This window comes from Nicotiana attenuata, unplaced genomic scaffold (assembly GCF_001879085.1).
Source record: "Nicotiana attenuata strain UT unplaced genomic scaffold, NIATTr2, whole genome shotgun sequence".
Taxonomy (NCBI): Eukaryota; Viridiplantae; Streptophyta; class Magnoliopsida; order Solanales; family Solanaceae; genus Nicotiana; species Nicotiana attenuata.
Genome location: NW_017672068.1, coordinates 13,680 through 33,622, shown reverse-complemented (window position 1 = coordinate 33,622; position 19,943 = coordinate 13,680).

Sequence of the window (19,943 nt, the reverse complement as noted above, 5' to 3'; positions counted from 1 at the left end):
GAGCTTAAATTAGTAGAGACTTACACTACGGGCAAGCCTATGGTACGAGCTTTGGTGGCATAAGAGTTTCTTGTGAGAGTGAGCGAATTCTTTCAATATTGGAATCCTTAAAATATACTTGAACTGATATTGAGTGTGTGGACTACTTTCTTGTGGTTTGTTGGTGAGGGCGCATGATTTGCAAAGAATTGGTAGAGGCCTTGATTTTTGAGTTGGCACAAGGAGCGAGTCGTGGTGTGGAATGCATTGGAGTTAAGTTTTGAGGCGAGGATGTTAGAAAGAGCCACATGAATATTTTAAATAATCGTGGCATGAGTTTAAAACTTGAGGAAAGGTATGAAGAGTGCATATGTTAGGTTCTAAGCGTTGATATAAACCATTTTCATTGGTGTGATTCTTGAGTATGTTTTGAACAGTGTTTCTCAATTATATGTTTAACTTTAAGTTGCTCGAGGACAAGAAAAATTTTAAGTGTGGGGTTGTGATAAAGGGTGAAAAGTGCATGTTTTAAGTGTGCATATATGTTATTTCGCATGTGAGTTGCGGGAGTTCACATCGCTTTTGAAGTGATTATATGCTCATTACGTATTTATTATGTGTAGGATCAAACTTGCACGGAAAAGGATCAAATGGGAGAAATGAAGCGAGGTTTACTTTGCCAGACTAGGACCGAAGCAGAAAAATCCATCTTTTCCAATCTGGATTAGGAGAAGCCAAATTCACCCCAACTAAACCCTAAACCATATCAATATGAGAGTTAGCCACTTTTTGAAGGGAGAGAAGACTTTGGAGAGGCAAGAACACGCTTGGAGCAAGGAGAAGGATTCAACTTCACGTTTTTTTCCTCTTTCTTCATATTGTCCATTGCTATGAATTCTAGTCTTGTATTTGTGCAAACAACTATGAATAGCAAAATTCTCATCTAGGGTTTGATGGAACCTATTGAAGGATGATTTTTCCACTGCGTTTAATATAAATTTACCATTAACTTTTCTCTACTTGTTCAACTATATTATTATTGTTGTTGGTTGAAGGGCCCTCAATTGACTGTGCCTATTTAGTGTGTACTGCTCGAGAGAGAGTATGCATTTAGGTAGGTTTTAACAAAATCACTCCTAACGTATTTGAGAGATCAATACGGAGGGTTTAAAGGCTGAATTAGAGATAACGAAACCTTGGTGCGATCGTAATAAGCGGTGAATTGGTGCTAGCTAGCGTAATTCGAGAGAATACGTCTAATAAATTGTGGTAATTGATCGATAGAGAGCTACGACACTAAAAGTACTCAAGATCGATAGAAAATACTTGGGCAAATTTATAGGAAATGTAGCGGTGGAGATTCCGACAATAGGGGAAATCAAAACCCTAGACTTTTCCAGTATTGTCTACAACATTTGCTTTGTTAGTAATAAAATTACAGCTTTTTAAATCCTTTGTTCCTAGTTAGTAAACACTCAAGCCATTATTTCATATTTCTGAAGGTTGATTACTTGAATTCGTGCGAAACTAGTAGTTGTAATTAGTAGGTTAATTCCCTGTGGGATTCACCTCTGGACTTGTTAACCAGATTATATTTGCTACGACCGCTAGTCCTCTTAGGAGGCATAGCTGGGCGTGATCAGAGCGCAAAAAACCAAAAAGGCGGTGCTCTTCCTCGGTCGAGGACAAAAATAAAAAGGTGAAGAAAGTCGCGCGCGAGCCAGCCGCAACCACTGTGGTGATTTATGAGGATGGGGAAGCCAGTTATGAAGGGGCTTCCCTACAAAGGAGACGAGGACCTTAAACAGCTCAACAAAATGCTCAATCTAAAGAGCTTATAACCCCAACCGGGGATGATGCCCAAGCTCTCTTGGGAGAGTATGACTTAGTGGAGAATGCCAATTCTCCCTTTTGAGTCCCAGTTTTTGCTCCCGGTACTATGGGGATGAGTACCATGCCTCTTCCGTCTTTGGTTGATGAGTAACCTACAACCAGCACTGCCTTTGCAGCAGCTGCTTCTCAACCCAAAATACCATCAGCTTCATCTCCTTCCACGTCAGTCATACCTTCGTCACCAGCAACTGCTACATTACCCCCACCGGTTGTAGACACCCGAGAGGAGGATGTCCCTCATCCCCAGTCCCCAGACCATGGGAATTTGGGGCATAACTATTCGCCCCCTTCTGCAAATCCCTAGAGAGGAGGAGTGTCTCCCTCTTGGTATCTACCGAGTGCCATATGTTGCCCCGGCCGGTGGAACTCGCCAATTACCTGAAGCCGATGGCATCAAAGAAAGACAAGGAAAAAAATACATTCTCTTTCAGGGGAGTGTATGATAAACAATGCATGCACAATGCAACAGTGGTATAGTACTTGTTCTTTTTATTGTTTGTTTCCTCTTGACTTGCTATGACAAGATTCATTAATTGAGTTTTTGCTTTGCAGGCTAACTTCCTTGCTTCCGAGGGCCTTTAGAAGTTGATCCTTGATAAATAAAATCTTACATCCGAGCGGGATCAATTGTTGGTCGAGTAGGTCCAAGTTGCTACTCGCCTCCCGGTGCTGGAAGCACAAGCTACTGAAGCTGGTGAATTGGAGGCTCGGTTGCAGCAGAGTGAGCAGGAAGGGATGGCCCTCATTCAGGAAGCCTCTCAGTTAAATGTACATTTTCAAGAAGCCAAGGCTAAATAGTCTAAGGTTCAAAATGTTGTACTTGCTGCTGTCGAGCGCGTGGCTGCCTCCACTGAGCGAGTAAATAACCTGGAGGAAGCCTTGAATTCCAAAATTGCAGATAATAAATATAAGAAGATCATGGAACACAATAGGGTTCATATAGCCACTATCTGTGATCTTGATCTTAGCCTTAGCGCCGCTAGATCCAAGCGGGACGGCCTTTCGAGCGAAGTTGATCGGCTTAAATTAGAACTCCAGTGCCGAGCGGATTCCCTCATCATTGAAAAAACACATTCTATGTATTGCATGAGGAGAAAAACCTTGGAAGACGCTAAAGCGGGTGTCATTGATTTTGATGTCGAAATCGCCAAGGCCCGAGAGTTGGAGTCAACCGCTCGAAGACGCCTCCCGGCTCAGCCCGAAGCAACTGCCTCTTCTGGTTTTGTTCTGAGTTCTCGGGTACCGAGAAGTAATTTTAGGAGGACGATGACGAAGGCCAAGATCCCGAGCCGACGGTACATCCGCCTACTTCTCCTAGGGGCGTAGATGCTTCTCTTCCCCCGAGTTCTGGGGTGATATAGTTTAATTTTTTTTCCTTTTCCTTTTCCTTTCATATTTTTGTACTTGTGCTACTTGGCACGTTTGATATATAAATGTGCTTTTTCGTTAAGCATTGCTCAAAGTTTACTTTTTTGCATCGAATTATGCAAGGCTTCGGGTGTATTTTTCCTCGGCAGCATTTGGGATCCGGGCATAAACTCTTCCGGAACCAACCCTTTACTGTGAGGTTTCATAATAGAGGGCCCTCTTATGTTACGGTGCTCTTGAAGAGGATGTCTCCTGTTCATTCCAGCACTAGCATTTGAAGTACTTGATTAACTTTCAAATGATAAAATTAATTTATCGTTTGGACAAGAAACAAGATAAAAATAAAGGGACTTTGTTTTATTCCTTATATCTTCAAAAGTACATAAGCATTTTTCTAAAAAAGAAATTATCATTATTTGTGGCTTATTTGTATAACTTTTTTCTACGGGGTTGGCTGCTCAGTCCCCGGTCCCGATGAGACATTTTTGTTCCCAGAGTTCGTAGTCCTAGTTTATGTGGAAATCAGGCTGCTGTATTTATATGTCATTCCCCCCAGTGTTTGAATGCGAAGAATGCAAATTAGAACACTGGAAGTCTTGCTCCTTTGAGGATTCCACTAGTGAAAGGTTAGATAATCTTTGGTGCGATAGCAAGCTTAGTTTCCTGTTAGGAACTTTGCTACTGAGCCAAAGATTATCTTACCACTCCTAGTGGCTTGTAGTGAAGAAGCACCCGTGAACGGTCGAATAGCTTTTGGTCTGATAGCAAGCTTTGTTTCCCGTTAGGAACTTCGCTATCGAGCCAAAGACTATCTAACCATCCCACAATGGTTTGTTGTTTCCATGCCTTGTCATTTAAAGTTCTTATTTCTTCTGATGGTGTTTCCTTCATAGTATGTTTTCCGTTGGTGCCTCATTAAAAACCTTGCTAGAAAAACCCAATTCGGACAAAAATTGGACGAAGGGAAAAAGAGTATAGCACATACTTTCAGTATAAGCGCTGCTCATCAGCAATAATACCTTTTGAGGTGTGTCACATTCCAGTTGTTCGGCAATTTTGCTCCGTCTTGGTTTTCCAATTCATATGATCCTTTCCCGGTCACAGCTAAAACCCGGTAGGGGCCTTCTCGCATCGGGCCCAGCTTCCTTGTGTTGAGCTCTCGGGTGTTTTGAGTCACTTTCTTAAAACCAAGTCTCCCACTTTAAAATAACGGAGATTGTCTCTTTGATTATAGTACCTTTCTATTCTTTATTTCTGGGTCACCATCCTTATGTGCGCCAAGTCCCTACCTTCGTCAAGCAGCTCCAATTTGACTAGTAATGCTTTGTTGTTTGTTTCATTGTCCGCCCGGAAGTATCTCATTGTAGGTTCTTCGACTTCTATCGGGATCAGGGCTTTTACTCCATATACAAGACAAAAAGTGTCTCTCCCGTGCTTGACTTGCCCATTATCCGGTATGCCCATAGCACTCCCGGTAACTCTTCGGGCCATTTGCCTTTGGCTGCTTCCAATCTCTTTTTGAGGTTTTGAATCACCTTGTTTGTCGACTCCGCTTGGCCATTTGAGCTCAGATGGTATGGTGAAGATGTGATTCTTTTGATTTTCAAATCCTCAAAGAATTTTGTGACCTTTGCACCTATGAATTGTGGCTCGTTGTCGCAGGCTATCTCCTTGGGTATTCTGAACCTGCAAATTATGTTCTACCATAGGAAATCAACCACTTCGCGCTCGCTAATTTTCTAGTAGCAACCTACTTTAACCCACTTAGAGAAGTAGTCAGTTAAAATCAAAAGAAACATAACCTTATAGGGAGCCAGCGGCAGAGGACCGACTATGTCCATCCCCCATTTCATGAATGGCCATGGCGGTAATACTGAATGCAATAGTTCTGCCGGTTGGTGTACTAACGACGCGTGGCATTGGCACTTGTCGCATTTCTCAATGAACGCCTTAGTGTCTTGTTCCATCTGGGGCCAGTAGTAACCTGCCCTAACTAGTTTTAACACCAATGAATCTGTGCCTGAATGATTTCCGCAGATTCCTTCGTGAACCTCTCTCATAACGTAATTAGCCTCGGAGGCTCCTAAATATCGGGCCAACGGGCCTTGGAATGCCTTTCTGTATAGCTGTCCTCCCCAGAAGCTATAAGGAGCTACTTTGGTGCGGAGTGCACAGGAAGCCTTCGAATCTTCGGGCAGTTTGTCGTGCTCAAGATAGTCTATGATTTCATTTCTACTTTCCCAGACAAAGTTGGTCGCATTTACCTCATAATAATCGTCCACTTCTAGTACCGAATGCATGAGTTGTACAACTGTATCGGAATTTGATCCCTTCATTTACGTGGATAAGACCAGATTGGCCAGTGCATTTGCTTCTGAATTTTCTTCTCTCAGGATGTGGGTCATTAACCATTCCCTGAACCATGTGAGCAGAGTCTGTAGTTTCGCCACAATGCAACTTGTTCGAGTTCTTCCGCCATGGATTTGGATGTGTTCGTTTCTTTTGGTACCTGAAAATACTTTGGTACCTGATAGGATTTCGGCGGCTCCTCCACTTTGTCGACTTCATTTGGTTTGGGAGCGGGCGTGGTTCCTGTAATTGCTATGCCGCATGTTACTTCCTTTTACTGCTGGAAATCGAGATCACGTTCATCTCCCTTGCCGCCGGTTGATCTCCTCTTATTTGTTTAACTCCCTCTGGAGTTGGAACTTTGAAAGTTGATAGCACAACCTTCATCTCATATAGCAATGGTCTGCCAAGAATAATGTTGTAGCCATATCGCCCTCTACTACTTCAAATGAGGTAGTCTTCATGACCCCTTTGGTGTCTGTGGGCAGCAGGATCTCCCCTCGGATTGTCACATTAGCTAAGTTGAACCTGGTGAAGAGTTTTGTGGCCGAAATGATGCTTCTGGTTAGCTTGGCTTGTTCCAGCACTCTCTATTGAATGATATTGGCCAAACTTCCTGGGTCCACCAGAACACGTTTTATTTTAAAATCTAAAAAATTAAGAGAAATTACCAAGGCATCGTTGAGCGGTAGAAGGAGTCCATCAACGCTCTATGAAGATGATATCGTCCTCGGCGACTTCCCGAGGTCTTTTGCTATGAGTCACTAATACCTTTGTCTTTTTTGCTGCTGAAAAGGTTACACCATTAATCTCATTCCCTCCAAAAATCATGTTGATCGTTAGTCGAGGAGGATCTTCTCCTATCTTTGATGGTTCCGCGTTATCCTGGTTGTGACCATAGTTATTTTTAGCCCGGTCGCTTAAGAACTCTCTGAGATGGCAATTTTCCAGCAACGTCGCTACCTCCTTGCGCAGATGTTGGCAATCTCCAATTCGGTGGATGTTAATCCCATGATACTCACACCATATATTAGGAGCCCTCTAAATCGGATCTCATCGGCCTCGGGAACCGTGCTTCGTTAATGTTCCTCATCGTCGGTACCAGCTCTACCACGCTAACATTGAAATTATACTCGAACAGTCTGGGTAGGTGGAATCCCGGGAGCCTAATGTCTCTTTGTCCTGCAATGATCTATTATTCCGCCCACGGTCAGCTCTCCTATCGGTAGTGAACCTGTCCGCCGATCGAAAACCCTTGCCACGTCTTTCGGCCCTTTCATAGGGCAAAAACCAGCCCTTAGAAGATCGTCGATGTGATGACCCGACCGGTCGTCTTAAAAATTTACGCCCCGATCCCCCATTAACTGCTTCCCCTAAGTTCATTTTTGCTATTTTGGTTTGCCGGGACATTCGGTGTTGAGTTTCGGAGAGCTTTGGGACACTTAGTTCCTAAATGAGAGCTTAAGTGTTAAAAAGTGGTCCGTAGTCAGAACAGTGTGAAGACAACCTCGGAATGGAAATCTGATGGTTCTGTTAGCTCCGTTAGGTGATTTCGAGGTTGGGAGTGTGTTCGGAATGTATTTTGGAAGTCCGTAGCTCATTTAGGCTTGAAATGCCGAAGTTTGAATTTTATAAGTTTCCGGTCTGAAAGTGAGTTTTTAATCCGAGGGTCGGATTGGAATTCCGGAAGTTACAGTAGTTCCGTCATGTTATTTGGGATGTGTGTGCATAATTTCAGGTCATTCGGACGAGGTTCGGGTAGGTTTTTTATCGAAAGCGTGTTTTGTTGGAATTTGAGTTCTTAGGCTTGGATCTTTGACTAATTCGGGTTTCCAGCGTTGTTTTAGGTATTTTTAAGATTGGTACAAGTTTGAATAAGGTATTAGGTGGTATTGGTGCTTTTGGTTGAGGTCCCGGGGGCCTCGGGATGATTTCAGGTGGTTAACGGAAGAATTTTGGAATTTGAGAGGTAGCAGTTCTGCTGCTTCTGGTATCTTTTCGCTTCTGCGGCTTGGGAACCGCAGAAGCGGAGCCGCAGAAGCGGCCTTGGTCATCGCATAAGCGAAATTTGGACTCCTCAGCTTTTCTGCAGGTGCGGAAGGTTTGACCGCAGATGCGGTTCGCACCTGCGAGATTTGTACCGCAGAAGCAGAACCTGGCCCATTAAGTGAAAATCGCAGAAGCGGCTTGGTTTCCGCAGAAGCGGGACCACAGAAGCGGTCCCTTGTCCGCAGAAGCGGAAATACCTGTTCAGAAAAGGGAATTTCGAGGGTTGAGTTTCAAAAGTTGGAAAAATCAATTGAGAGCTCGGGAGAGGGTATTTTGAGTGGGTTTGAAGTGAAGATCATTGGGTAACGTTTTCTTAATCCCTTCTAGTTATATTTCATCATTTTGTAGTTAAATCCATCATTAAAATTCGAATTTGGGATTAAAATTTGAAGAATTTGGTTAAAACTTCTTAGGCCAAACTATTGGGTTTTGAGTGAGCATGCCTCCGATTTGGGAGATTTTTATATGGTTAGACTCGTGAGAGTACGAGGGTTCTGAAAATGTGAAAATTATTCGATTCCGAGGCGTTGGCCTGAAGGGCATTTTGGTCATTTCACCTAATTTCACGTCGTAGCTTTAAATTTAATAGCAAAACCAGGTGTTTGTGATGTTATTTACAATGTGTAATTGAATTGAATAGATTTGGGCCATTTGGAGTCGGATACTCGTGGCAAGAGCGTGGTTTCTAGTTGATATTGAGCCGGTTCGAGGTAAGTGGCTTGTCTAACCTTGTGTGGGGGACCTTTCCCCTTAGGACATGATCTTTGAATATTTGAATGCCTCGTACCTGAGGTGAAGAGCGCGTACTTGAGCTAATTGTTGTAAACCCATTTCTACTTGAAGTATTTAAATTGAGATTTCCTGTTTACTTGTTCTTATTAGACTGTAAGTTTATACCTGTGCTAGCTTAGAGACGCTTGTTTAGCTGGCTTACTTGCTTATTTGTTTAGCTGTACTATTTGTACTCTGTGAAGCATGTTAGGCTAGAATTTACTATTACTTGTCCTGATTTTAGCATTTATTCTGAGATTATGGGTTGTTGTTGTTGTGTGTTTAATTTGGGACTAGGGGACGGCTTCCCGGGAGATCCCCTGTACTTGAGATATTCTGGACTGAGGGTGCGGGATACCAAGAGATCCCTGGCACATGTGTTTCTACATATATTGGGATACCTAGAGATCCCCGGCTTACTTATTGAGGATACCTAGAGATCCTCGGGATACCAAGAGATCCCCGACTTACTTATTGAGGATACCAAGAGATCCCCGACTTACTTATTGAGGATACCAAGAGATCCTCGGGATACCAAGAGATCCCCCGACTATTATTCCTTGTTGAGGGCAGTTTTCCTTGTATTGTTACCTTTCTTTCTATTACTGTTCTTCCTTATTTACTTGGTTTAGATTCTCGCTGTAGACTTTATTTAAACTGCTTCCGTTATCTCATTATTTATTATGTTTTGTCTCAGTAGGGCCCTGACCTTCCTCTTCACTACCCAACCGAGGTTAGACTTGGCACTTACTGAGTACCGTTGTGGCGTACTCATGCGTCTTCTGCACATATTTTTCATGTGCAGATCCAGGTACTTCCTCCCAGGCGTATCATCCTCGTGGTGGAGAGTCCTAGCTGAGACTTGAGGTATATCTGCTACGTCCGCAGACCAGGAGTCTCTACTCTATTCCGGCTTTAGCAAATAGTTCCTTTCTTTCCTTTCATGTTGTTTAGACATTCTGGTGTAGAGCAGATTACTACATTCTATTAGCCTGTATTTCCCGTGAGTTTCCGGATTTTGGGATTTAGTTGTAGACTTCCGCATATTTTTGAGTTGTATAGGCCGAGTGGCCTTATATATACTTGTTATTTCTGTATGTTCAGTTTTAATTAATTATTCCGCAAATGTTAATTTGTTATTCCGCACTGTTAGGCTTACCTAGTTGTAGGAACTAGGTGCCATCACGACATGTTCATGGAGGGTGAACAGGGGTCGTGACAAGTTGGTATCAGAGCTCTAGGTTTATAGGAATCACGGAACACAGGCCGGTTTATTAGAGTCTAACTGATCGGTACGGAGATGTTTGTACTTATCTACGAGGGGCTATGTAACTGTTTAGGAAAAATCTTCATTTCATTGGAATTCCTCGTCATGCGATATTTTTGGACATCAATTCTAAACTTCTGACTTCTATTCTCTCACAGATGGTAAGGACACGTGCTACTCGAGATGATCAGGCACCCGCGCCCCCTACTACAGCCGCCAGAGGCCGGGGTCGGGGGAGAGGTCGAGGACGCGCACGTGGTGCAGCCAGAGCACCTGCGCGAGCTGCCGCCGAGGTACCACCAGCAGATCCAGCCGGAGCCCAGGCACCTGGCACACCTACTACTGCCACTACTACTCCAGCGCTCCAGGAGACTTTGGTTCAGTTCATGAGCATGTACACCACCTTGGCTCAGGCAGGGTTGCTTCCCATTGCTGCAGCCACATCCCAGGCCGGGGGAGGAACACAGACTCCCGTCGTCCGCACTCCTGAGCAGCGAGTGCAGGTTGAGCAGGCTCCCCAGATTATTCCGGCACCGCCTGCAGCGCCAGTTCAGCCCGAGGATGGGTCAGCTGCTTCAGAGGACGAGCAACGGAGACTTGAGAGGTTCAAGAAGTATGATCCCTCAGTGTTCATTGGATTAGCATCAGACGATGCCTTGGGATTTCTGGAGGAGTGTCATCTTATTCTTCGCACTATGGGCATAGTGGAGTCCAGCGGGGTCTCTTTCACTGCTTTTCAGCTTCGGCGAGCCGCCTATGATTGGTGGCGGACTTATGAGATAGACAGTCCAGTCGAGGCTACTACACTGACATGGACCCAGTTCTCGGATATGTTTATGAGAGAGTTTGTCGTCTCAGGGATGCATGGCGCGCAGAGTTTGAGCATTTGCGCCAGGGTGTTATGACCGTTTCAGAGTATGCTATCCGTTATACCAGGTTGGCCAGGCATGCACCGGCTTTGGTTGCTACAGTTCGGGGGAGAGTTCGCAGGTTCATTGAGGGTCTTCCACCCATCAGATCTAGCATGGCTCGAGAGTTGGAGATGGGCATTCCTTATCAGCAGGTAGTGAGCATTGCTAGGAGGATTGAGGGTATGCTCGCCAGGGAGCGAGGAGAGAGGGAGGCCAAGAGGTCTCGAGAGTCGGGTCACTACTCTGGTGCCCGTACCCCATCAGCAGGTCGTTATGGCAGAGGTTATTCGGGTCGCCCTGTATATTTAGCTCTTCCAGCAGCCGGCAGTACTCCAGCTCCACCTACACCTAAGGAGCCTTATTATGCACCTCTAGTTTCTAGCGCGCCTCCTGCGCGGGGTGCTTCCAGAGGTCAATCCAGCAGGCCTGGCCCTAGTTAGTCACAGGCACCGCGTCCTCCCAGAGCTTGTTACGAGTGTGGTGATACACATCACTTGGTGAGGGATTGCCCCAGACTTGGAAGGAGCGCGCCCCCACAGACTTCTCAGCCACAGCGTGCTCCTCAGGGTTCTCAGGCCATGGTCACAGCTCCAGCTTCTACCCCACCTGCCCAGCCGGCTAGGGGCGGAGGTCGGGGAGATAGAGGTCGCCCTCACGAGAGGGGCCGGGCCAGATATTATTGTATTCCTGCTCGCACTGAGGCTGTTGCCTCCGACTCCGTCATTACAGGTATTATATTGGTTTGTCACAGAGAGGCATCGGTTCTATTCGATCCGGACTCTACTTACTCTTATGTGTCTTCTTACTTTGCTCCGCATTTGGGTGTGCCTCGGGATTCTTTGAGTGCCCCCGTTTATGTTTCTACTCCTGTGGGAGATTCTCTTGTTGTGGACCGCGTTTATCGGTCATGTTTGGTTACTATTCGTGGTTTTGAGACCAGAGCGGATTTATTGTTACTCGATATGGTTGATTTTGACATTATCTTGGGCATGGACTGGTTGTCGCCCCATTTTGCTATTCTTGATTGTCACGCTAAGACCGTGACGCTAGCTATGCCAGGTATTCCGCGTATTGAGTGGAGTGGTACTTTAGATCACACTCCCAGTAGAGTTATCTCTTTTCTTAAAGCTCAGCGCATGGTTGAGAAGGGGTGTGCCGCGTATTTGGCTTATGTGAGAGATGTCAGTGTTGATACCCATTCTGTTGATTCGGTTCCAGTGGTACGGGATTATCTCGATGTGTTTCCAGCTGATTTTCCGGGCATGCCGCTCGATAGAGACATTGATTTTGGCATTGATCTGTTGCCGGGCACTCAGCCCATTTCCATTCCCCCGTATCGTATGGCTCCTCCTGAGTTGAAGGATCAGTTGCAGGAATTGCTTGGTAAGGGTTTTATTCGACCCAGTGTTTTACCGTGGGGCGCTCCTGTCTTGTTTGTGAAGAAGAAGGATGGTTCTATGCGTAGGTGTATTGATTATCATCAGTTGAACAAGGTTACAATGAAGAACCGTTATCCTTTGCCCCGTATTGATGATCTGTTTGACCAGCTTCAGGGCGCACAGGTGTTTTCTAAGATTGACTTGCGCTCAAGTTACCATCAATTGAAGATTCGGGAGCCAAACATCCCGAAGACTGCCTTCAGGACTCGGTATGGTCATTACGAGTTCCTTGTTATGTCATTTGGGCTGACCAATGCCCCAGCAGCTTTCATGCACTTGATGCACAGTGTGTTCAGGCCGTATCTTGACTCGTTTGTTATTGTTTTTATTAATGATATTGTGGTGTATTCCCGGAGTCGGGAAGATCATGAGCAACACTTGAGGACCGTGCTTCAGACCTTGAGGGAGAAGAAGTTATATGCAAAGTTCTCAAAATGTGAGTTTTGGCTGAGTTCTGTGGCATTCTCAGGCAACGTGATTTCGAGTGAGGGTATTCGGGTGGATCCGAGGAAGATAGAGGCCGTACAGAGTTGCCCCAGGCCGTTCTCAGCTACAGAGATTCGCAGTTTCCTTGGTTTGGCGGGCTATTACCGTTGCTTCGTGGAGGGATTTTCATCGATTGCGGCCCCTATGACTAGATTGACCCAGAAGGGTGCCCCATTTCAGTGGACAGAGGAGTGTGAGGCGAAATTTCAGAAGCTCAAGACAGCTTTGACTACAGCCCCAATTTTGATGTTGCCTACCGGTTCGGGGTCTTATACTATCTATTGTGACGCCTCGAGAGTTGGCCTTGGAGCGGTGTTGATGCAGGACGGTAGGGTGATTGCCTACGCATCCAGACAATTGAAGATACATGAAAAGAATTACCCTGTCCACGACCTTGAGTTAGCTGCCATTGTTCATGCCTTGAAGATCTGGCGTCATTATTTGTACGGTGTGCCTTGTGAGATCTATACTGACCATCGGAGCTTGCAGCACTTACTCAAGCAAAAGGATCTAAATATGCGTCAGAGGAGGAGGTTAGAGTTGCTGAAGGATTATGATATCACTATCCTGTATCACCCGGGCAAGGCCAATGTGGTGGCAGATGTCTTGAGTCGCCGGGCGGAGAGTTTGGGGAGTTTGGCATATCTACCAGCTTCAGAGAGGCCTATGGCGATGGATGTTCAGGCCTTAGCCAGCCAGTTTGTGAGATTGGATCTTTCAGAGCCCAGTCGGGTTCTAGCTTGTGTGGTTTCCCAGTCTTCCTTATTTGATCGTATCAGGGAGCAGCAGTATGAGGACCCTCATTTACTTGTCCTTAAGGACAAGATTCAGCGCGGAGATGCCAGGGATGTGACCATTGGAGATGATGGAGTATTGAGGATGCAGGGCCGGATTTGTGTGCCCAATGTTGATGGTCTTCGAGAGATGATTCTAGCAGAGGCCCATAGTTCGCGGTATTCCATCCATCCGGGTGCCGCGAAGATGTATCAGGACCTGAGGCAGCACTACTGGTGGAGGCGGATGAAGAAAGATATAGTTGGTTATGTGTCTAGATGCCTCAACTGCCAGCAGGTGAAGTATGAGCACCAGCGCCCGGGTGGGTTGCTCCAGCAGATAGAGATTCCGGAGTGGAAATGGGAGCGCATCACCATGGATTTTGTATCTGGACTTCCACGGACCTTGAAGAAGTTTGATTCCATTTGGGTTATTGTGGACCGGCTGACCAAGTCCGCTCATTTTATTCCTGTGTGTACCACTTATTCATCGGAGCGGTTGGCGGAGATTTATATCCGGGAGATCGTCCGTCTGCATGGTATTCCAGTTTCTATCATTTCGGACAGAGGTACTCAGTTTACATCGCGGTTCTGGAGAGCCGTGCAGCAGGAGTTAGGTACTCGAGTGGAGTTGAGCACAGCATTTCACCCCCAGACGAACGGACAGTCCAAGCGCACTATTCAGATTCTTGAGGATATGCTCCGTGCGTGTGTGATTGAGTTTGGAGGGTCTTGGGATCATTTTTTGCCACTGGCGGAGTTTCCTTACAACAATAGTTATCAGTCAAGCATTCAGATAGCGCCATATGAGGCTTTATATGGCAGGAGGTGTAGATCCCCGGTGGGTTGGTTTGAGCCGGGTGAGGCCAGGCTATTGGGCACAGAGTTGGTTCAGGATGCATTGGAGAAGGTTAAGATGATTCAGGATAGACTCCGTACAGCCCAGTCCAGACAGAAAAGTTATGCGGACAGGAAGGTTCGTGATGTTTCATATGTGGTTGGTGAGGGGGTTCTGCTTCGGGTCTCGCCTATGAAAGGCGTCATGAGGTTTGGGAAGAAAGGAAAGTTGAGTCCGAGGTTTATTGGCCCTTTTGAGATCTTGAGGCGAGTTGGGGAGGTTGCCTATGAGCTTGCCTTGCCTCCCAGTTTGGCCGGAGTTCATCCGGTATTTCATGTTTCGATGCTCCGGAGGTATCACGGTGACCCGTCGCACGTGTTGGATTTCAGTTCAGTCCAGTTGGACAAGGATCTGTCCTATGTTGAGGAGCCAGTGGCTATATTAGACAGACAGATCAGGAAGTTGAGGTCAAAGAACATAGCTTCAGTGAAGGTTCAGTGGCGGGGTCAGCCGGCCGAGGAGGCGACCTGGGAGACCGAGCAGGATATGCGCAGCAGTTACCCTCATCTTTTCACTACTTCAGGTATGTTCTCTATGCTCGTTCGAGGACGAACGAATGTTTAAGTGTAGGAGTATGTGACGACCCGGCCGGTCGTCTTAAAAATTAACGCCCCAATCCCCTATTAACTGCTTCCCCTAAGTTCATTTCTGCTATTTTGGTTTGCCGGGACGTTCGGTGTTGGGTTTCGGAGAGTTTTGGGACACTTAGTCCCTAAATGAGAGCTTAAGTGTTGAAAAGTGGTCCGTAGTCGGAACAGTGTGAAGACGACCTCGGAATGGAAATCTGATGGTTCCGTTAGCTCCGTTAGGTGTTCGGAATGTATTTTGAAAGTCCGTAGCTCATTTAGGCTTGAAATGCCGAAGTTTGAAATTTTGAAGTTTCCGGTCCGATAGTGAGTTTTTGATCCGAGGGTCGGATTGGAATTCCGGAAGTTGCAGTAGCTCCGTCATGTCATTTTGGATGTGTGTGCAAAATTTCAGGTCATTCGGACGTGTTTTGGTTAGGTTTTTGATCGAAAGCGTGTTTTGATGAAATTTGAAGTTCCTAGGCTCAAATCCTTGTTAAATTCGAGTTTCCGGCGTTGTTTTAGGTGGTTTAAGGATTGGTGCAAGTTTGAGTGATGTTATAAGTTATGTCCGTAGGTTTGGTTGAGGTCCCGGGGGCGTCGGGTGTGTTTCGGATGCTCAACGGGTCATTTCCCCCTATTTTTGAACTGCTGTTGCTGCTTCTGGTATGCTTTCAACGCGTTCGCGAGCTGAGCTCCGCGTTCGCGTAGGCTTGTCTTGAGCAGCTGGAACATCCTTCTTCACATTCGCATTGCTTCACCCGCGTTCGCATAGCTTCACGACTCCCTTCACCGCGTTCGCATTNACCTTTATGCCTGACTCTGCCAACTTTACACTTGTTTAAGTCTTTTTAGCATTTAACTTTCTCCTAATGATGCTAGTCCTGAGATTGGCTAAGTCCAACTGTCACGACCCGAATTTCCCACCCTCGGGAGTCGTGATGGCGCCTACTAGTGAAAGATAGGCAAGCCAACCAATTGTATTATTTACCTTTTTCCCATTTTTAATCCTTTAACAATAAAGAAACAACATCATATAAACAGCGAAATTTTAATAAGCGGAAGGCTGAAATGTAATATTTTAATAATGATACCAATACCAATTCATAACATAAACTACCCAGACTGGTGTCACAATTTCACAGACTGTCTAGGAATACTACAAATAAAGGTCTGAAAGATTAATACAACACTGTCTCTGGAATACATGAAAGAAACAGAATGAAAAGATAGAAGGAGACGCTAAGGTCCGCGGACGCCTGCAGGACTACCTCGGGTTGCCTGATGTACTGGAAGCAGCAACCTCACTGCGGTCCGAAAACTACAGCACCGGGATCTGCACAAAAGAGTGCAGAGTGTAGTATCAGCACAACCGACCCCATGTGCTGGTAAGTGCCTAGCCTAACCTCGGCGAGGTAGTGACGAGGCTAGGACCAGACTACCAAATAAACCTGTGCAGTTAAATCATGTACAGCGGAAAATAAAGGCAAACTTTACAATTAAAGATAGGAAGGAGGAAACATGCTGCGGGGAAACAACAAGTAACAACAGAAACCAACAGTTAAATGTAAAGAACACCAAAACTCAATTATCAGTAAAAATTAGGAAATCAAAGATAAGTGCACGGCATCACCCTTCGTGCTTTTACTCTCGTCCTCACCATAAAAGCGATATAAATGGCACGGCATCACCCTTCGTGCTTTTACCTCACATAATCATGGAACGGAATGATCCTTCGTGCATTATCACTCATATAAAGGCACGGAATGGTACATCGTGCGGCACGGCATCACCCTTCGTGCATTAACACTCTCTCACAAATATCATGCACGACATCTGTGACGACCCAGCCGTTCGTCTTAAGAATTAATGCCCCGATCCCCTATTAACTGCTTCCCCTAAGTTCATTTCTACTATTTTGGTTTGCCGGGACGTTCGGTGTTGGGTTTCTGAGAGTTTTGGGACACTTAGTCCCTAAATGAGAGCTTAAGTGTTGAAAAGTGGTCCATAGTTGGAATAGTGTGAAGACGACCTCGGAATGGAAATCCGATGGTTCCGTTAGCTCCGTTAGGTGATTTCGGGGTTGGGAGCGTGTTCGGAATGTATTTTGGAAGTCCGTAGCTCATTTAGGCTAGAAATGCCGAAGTTTGAAATTTTGAAGTTTTTGGTCCGATAGTGAGTTTTTGATCCCAGGGTCAGATTGGAATTCCGGAAGTTGCAGTAGCTCCGTCATGTCATTTGGGATGTGTGTGCAAAATTTCAGGTCATTCGGACGTGTTTTGGTTAGGTTTTTGATCGAAAGCATGTTTTGATGAAATTTGAAGTTCCTAGGCTCAGATCCTTGTTAAATTCGAGTTTCCGGCGTTGTTTTAGGTGGTTTAAGGATTGGTGCAAGTTTGAATGATGTTATAAGTTATGTCCGTAGGTTTGGTTGAGGTCCCGGGGGCCTGGGTTGTATTTCGGATGCTCAACGGGTCATTTCCCCCTATTTTTGAACTGTTGTTGCTGCATCTGGTATGCCTTCAACGCGTTCGCGAGCTGAGCTCCGCGTTCGCGTAGGCTTGTCTTGAGCAGCTGGAACATCCTTCTTCATATTCGCATTGCTTCACCCGCGTTCGCATAGCTTCACGACTCCCTTCACCGCGTTCGCGTAGAGCAGCCTCTGGACCTCAGCATTTTCCTTTATCGCGATCGCGTTACAGACCACGTGTTCGCGTTGCTTTAAAATCCCAGGCCTTCGCGTTCGCATCCTACCCATCGCGATCGCGAAGGGCATTTTTGACATCTTCCATTTTTTTCTTCTCCGCGAACACGAGCTATTCTCCGTGTTCGCGATGTATTGAAGGTCTGGACAGTATTTAACATTTTAAAACGAAGGTTTAGCCATTTTTAACAAAACTCAAGCTAGAAAGCTCGGATTTGGGAGAAATTTCGAATGGTTTTCGAGAGCAACGATTGGGTAACGCTTCTCTACTCTCTTATGCTTAATACCCACTAATCTAATCACAAATTCATCCTTAATTTTGGATTTTTGAATGAAAAATGGGTGGAACTTCATAGGCTAAACTATTGAGTTTTGAGTGGGTATTTGACCTCCGATTTGGGAGATTTTTATATGGTTAGACTCGTGAGAGTACGAGGGTTCCGAAAATGTGAAAATTCTTTGATTCTGAGGCGTTGGCCTGAAGGGCATTTTGGTCATTTTACCTAATTTCGCGGCTTAATGTTGAATTAATTAGTAGAATCAGTTGCCTGCGATGTTATTTACAATGTGTAATTGAATTGAATAGATTTGGGCCATTTGGAGTCGGATACTCGTGGCAAAGGCGTGATTTCTAGTTGATTTTGAGCCGGTTCGAGGTAAGTGGCTTGTCTAACCTTGTGTGGGGGACCTCTCCCCTTAGGATATGATATTGGCAATTGAATGCCTTGTACGTGAGGTGACGAGCGCGTACTTGAGCTAATTGTTGAAAAATCCGGTTTTACCTTAAATATTTAGACCGAGTTCCTTTCTTACCTGCTTTATTCTACTTGCAATTATAGCCATTGTTAGTTTAGAAAAGCATGCTTAGTTGACCTAAATTCCCTATTTGCTTAAGTTGCCTTGATTGTACTATGTGAAGCATGTTAGGCTAGAACTACTTGTTGCCTTGTATTTTCTTGTAATCTAGTTCTGAATATCTTCTTGTTGTGGCTGCGTATTTACATTGGGACTGCGGATGTGGGATTCCGGTAGCTCCCCCCCCCCCCTTGTTTGTTTACTTTGGGACTGCGGGTTCGATTCCCGATAGATCCCCCTGCACATTTACTTTGGGACTGCGGGTTAGACTCCCGATAGATCCCCCTGCACATTGATAGTTGGACTACGGGACGGTATCCCGGGAGATCCACTGGACAGTTGAGAAAAGGACTACAGGACGGTATCCTGGGAGATCCTCATTGTTACCATTGGTATTGAGCTGTACATATTTCGTGTTTACTCCGTTCCTTGTGTAATTGTTATTGCTTTGTTTAGCCTGTCTTATTCCATTACTGTACTCATTATTACTGCCTATTTTCATACTGTTAATTCATATTATATTGTTTAACCTCAGTGGGGCCCTGACCTTCCTCGTCACTACCCAACCGAGGTTAGGCTTGGCACTTACTGAGTACCGCTGTGGTGTACTCATGCCCTTTCTGTGCATGTTTTTCATGTGCAGATCCAGGTACCTCCACTCAGGCGTACTATCCTCGAGGCGGAGAGATCTAGTGGAGACTTCGAGGTATATCTACCGCGTCCGCAGACCAGGAGTCTGTATTCTGTTCCAGCTTTAGTAGTTATTCTATCCTTTCTTCAGTTGTTTAGATATTCTGGAGTTAGAGCAGCATATTACATTTCTATTAGCCTGTGGTTCCCGTGAGTTTCCGGGTTTTGGGATGAAATTGTAGACTTCCGCGTTTTATTTATGAGTTGTATATGCCAAGTGGCACTTATATACCGTTTTCTTCTAGCTTTGCTAAATTTAATTAAATGTTTCCGCANCTGTTGTTGCTGCTTCTGGTATGCTTTCAACGCGTTCGCGAGCTGAGCTCCGCGTTCGCGTAGGCTTGTCTTGAGCAGCTGGAACATCCTTCTTCACATTCGCATTGCTTCACCCGCGTTCGCATAGCTTCACGACTCCCTTCACCGCATTCGCATTTCTCAGTCGCGTTCGCGTAGAGCAGCCTCTGGACCTCAGCATTTTCCTTTATCGCGATCGCGTTACAGACCACGCGTTCGCGTTGCATTAAAATCCCAGGCCTTCGCGTTCGCATCCTACCCCTCGCGATCGCGAAGGGGTATTTTTGACATCTTCCATTTTTTTCTTCTCCGCGAACGCGAGCTATTCTCCGCGTTCGCGATGCATTGAAGGTCTGGACAGTATTTAACATTTTAAAACGAAGATTTAGCCATTTTTAACAAAACTCAAGCTAGAGAGCTCGGATTTGGGAGAAATTTCGAATAGTTTTCGAGAGCAATGATTGGGTAACGCTTCTCTACTCTCTTATGCTTAATACCCACTAATCTAATCACAAATTCATCCTTAATTTTGGATTTTTGAATGAAAAATGGGTGGAACTTCATAGGCTAAACTATTGAGTTTTGAGTGGGTGTTTGACCTCCGATTTGGGAGATTTTTATATGGTTAGACTCGTGAGAGTACGAGGGTTC